The following is a 3,517-nucleotide window of genomic DNA, read 5'->3' as shown; positions in this document are numbered from 1 at the left end:
TGTTTTAGCTGCTTTTCTGTATATATAAACTTCTCTGTATATGTATACTAACTACTTATTCTGCTGTATTACTGCCTCTTAAATCGTTTTTCAGTTGTGCACTTGCCTTGCTTCATTTAAAATGTTTTAAATTGCTAATTTTGTAGTTTTAATTGCATTTACTGTTTAGGCCTACACACTCAAGTGTGTTAGCCTTTTCTGTGTTTATTTATTGTATTATTGCATTGTTTAGCCTGTTTCAACAAAAAAAAAAAAAAAATACTATCTTGTTTGCTCATTTCCCACCTTTCCTAAGCAGTCCATATCCCAGGCTTTGCTTGTCTCAGGACTTTATTTTCTGTGTTCAGAGCTATCCAGACCTTGCTGTGGTAGAGGGAAGTCCTACTGCTTACCAGTGGGACTGGTGAACATTGTACTGCCTATCTAACGCTAGAGGAGTGGTTTCCAGGTCTGAAATTGTAACCAATCACTGGCTTTGCTCTTGCAATAACCCTAGCTGATCACGTACCTCCTACCTTCTCCTGCATCCTTTGCACTGTCTCCCAACTCTATTTCTCCATTTTATTTTTCATCTCTACCTAAGAAATTGACTCTCTCAACTTCAAACTAAAATTTTCTAGTAACTCTATCTTTTGCTTTTAAACTACTTAATTATTTCCGTCTCACATTTTATATACCTGTACTGAAGAGATTTGATAGTCTCTGTTTTCACCTTTTGAACTTACTGAAAAGATAGCCTAAATGCCTGTTTTAGTTGTGTCTTAATTCCCTATGTAATTTTAAATGCCTGTTTTAGTTGTGTCTTAAATTACCTATGTACTTTGACCTGTACTGTAGAAATTTGATAGTCTCTGTATTCACCTTTTTGAACTTACTGAAAGGAAAGCCTATATGCCTGTTTTACTTGTGTCTTAATTCCCTATGTAATTTTAAATGCCTGTTTTAGTTGTGTCTTAAATTACCTATGTACTTTGAATGTATTTTTGTTATTATGCATTAGATAGTGGAGCTTTTCTCCTCGGGCCTCCACTGAAAATGGACATGTATCCAGTTGGACTAGCCCGGTCAACAAATGTAAAATAAATAAAAAAAAAAAATTATTAGCCTTTTTGGGCTGATTTCTATCCCTTTCAACTTTCTGGCTTAAAAACGCGTGTGTTTGCACATTTTTCACATCGTGCAGCACTGCGAGTCTACAGTTATACTAATCCAAGTGCCGGAAAGTCTGCTCTTCAAATTTTCCCTTAGAACTAGCTGGTTTCTCAGTAATAGCACTAAATTCTGAACCCCTGTGACTAGCACTTGCTCTAGAACCTGATGGAAAGCACTAGGAAGCCTGAAACTAATACAAGCACTCAGCTCTCCTTGTCAATAAGGAGAAATTAATCATAGGCACTAAACAGCCTATAAGTGCAAAGTACCTTGCAAAGGTAAGGGAAAACAGCTCTTAAACTTTAAAAAAAGCACCTAAACAGGCATGTCCAAGGGTCAGCTTCCACTGATTTCTCCTGTCCACCTGGTAAATCTGGGCATACTGGGGCAATGCGGCAAATGCCTCATGTACACAGAAATTCCTCTTCTCCTACCACCCAACACTACAACCTGCGAGAGATGCACTTACATAGCCAAACTGGAAGCAAAGCTCTCTCTTGCCAAGATTGTGCTAGACAGTCAAGAGGAGAATTTTAACACCTGCATTACACCTCAAGCAACTCATAGCCCTTCAAAACCCACACCATCAACACCCACACATAGCAACACTAAACTGACATATGCGGAGGCCCTTAACATTAACCTGCCCAAGCAACAAGGACCTTTGAAGCTGAAATGCAAACAAACACTAGTCACAACCAAAGTGACACATAGCTCACAACACCAGTGTGCCACCCAACAACAGCCCCTAAGGCAAGACAATGTACCCAACACTTTAGTCATAGGTGACTCTATAGTCAGGCACATTGATGTCCCACTCACCAGGCTGAACAAGGAGAAAATTACAGTCAGCTGCCTGTCGGGTGCCAGGATCCCCCACATAACGCATGCACTCAAGTCACTCCACAACAAGTACAAATACACTCTGTCATTGTCCATGCTGTTGTGAATGACTTGAGATGTACCTCCCTGGATTACATGAAAAGAGACATGGAAGAGCTCTTGGATCATGTGACCCAGGCAGGTATGACCCTAGCCCTGAGCAGCATCCTGCCTTCACCCAGAATGATACCATAGTATAAGGCCAAAATGATTGACTTCAACAATTGGCTAAGCTTCTGGTGTCATTCAAAGGGGATCCAGTATTTGTCTACCTGGGAAGACATGATCGACAAACCACAATGCTTTGCCAAAGATAGTCTGCACCTATCACCCTTGGGATTCAGGTTACTGGCTAAAGCTCTTGCCACCCCTATAGTGCCTTTTTTAGGCAAGGTTCCATGGATAAAACCACCACCATAACAGATACAAGCATACAAAATATGAAGGTAATGCTACACATTGCTAGAAGTCTAAACCTCAAAATGCACTCTCTTGAGAAACTCCAAATAATGGAGAAAATCAATATCTGTGCAGTAACTGAGACCTGGTTTAAGGCTCCAGAGAGCACCCCTGCAATATCCAGGCTACAATTCTTACCACACTTTTCAGCCACAAAACCAAGACTGAAACACTAAAAATGGAGGCGTGTCCATATTCACCAAGGATATTCACACTTATCTGCTACAGATGTCATGGTGCCACTATGGACGTCTACTGTCTGCTGCCTTAACATTCAACCACCAAATTCCCTTGCATGCTCACATCCATACCACAGCTACAGGTACCAACACATTCTAATACAACTGCCAATTAGTAGGTTGATTGACTTACCTTGAGGGTATGCCAGACCTGAGGATGATGCTGGAGGGCTGCCTATGTCGGATGCACATTGTGCACTCCCTATACATGGCTGAGCACAGGTAGTGTCATGTTTGGCATCCCTTTTACTGTCTGTGCGAGTCAGAGAGGGTGACATTCCCTGGGTCCCTACTGTGTCAGTGCATATGCTATGCGTTGCCTCTTTGCCAAGGCCAGGTCATACTGGGTATGCCTCCTTCCACCTACTGGGTCTGGCTCAGGTCGTTCCTCCTCCGAGTCACTCTGTGCCTGTACAGGCCTTGGCATTGGTGGGGGGGCTGTGTGTCCCTGCCCCATGCTGTTCTTGCTGCAGCTGTTTCCGCAGGATCATATTGTGTAGCATAGCACATAGCATAACAATTTGGGTGCATGTAGCTGGTGAATAATGCAAGGCTCCACCGGATGTGTCCAGACACTGGAACCGTGACCTGAGCATCCCAAACATGCACTCTGTTATATGTCTGGCATGTGAGTGTGCTACATTATGGTGTTGTTGTTCAGGTGTGTGTGCATTTCTGATGGGTGTCATCAGCCATGGCTCCATTGGGTACCCAGCATCCCCCACTAGGTGACCGTAGGGGATGTCCATATTGGCAAAGCTGTCGTACAGCTACGTCAGATGCCA

Source organism: Protopterus annectens, chromosome 2.part0 (assembly GCF_019279795.1).
Source record: "Protopterus annectens isolate FY-2018-M chromosome 2.part0, PAN1.0, whole genome shotgun sequence".
Classification (NCBI taxonomy): Eukaryota; Metazoa; Chordata; order Ceratodontiformes; family Protopteridae; genus Protopterus; species Protopterus annectens.
The sequence above is the reverse complement of the archived record's forward strand: the minus strand, read 5'-3'. Positions refer to the sequence as shown.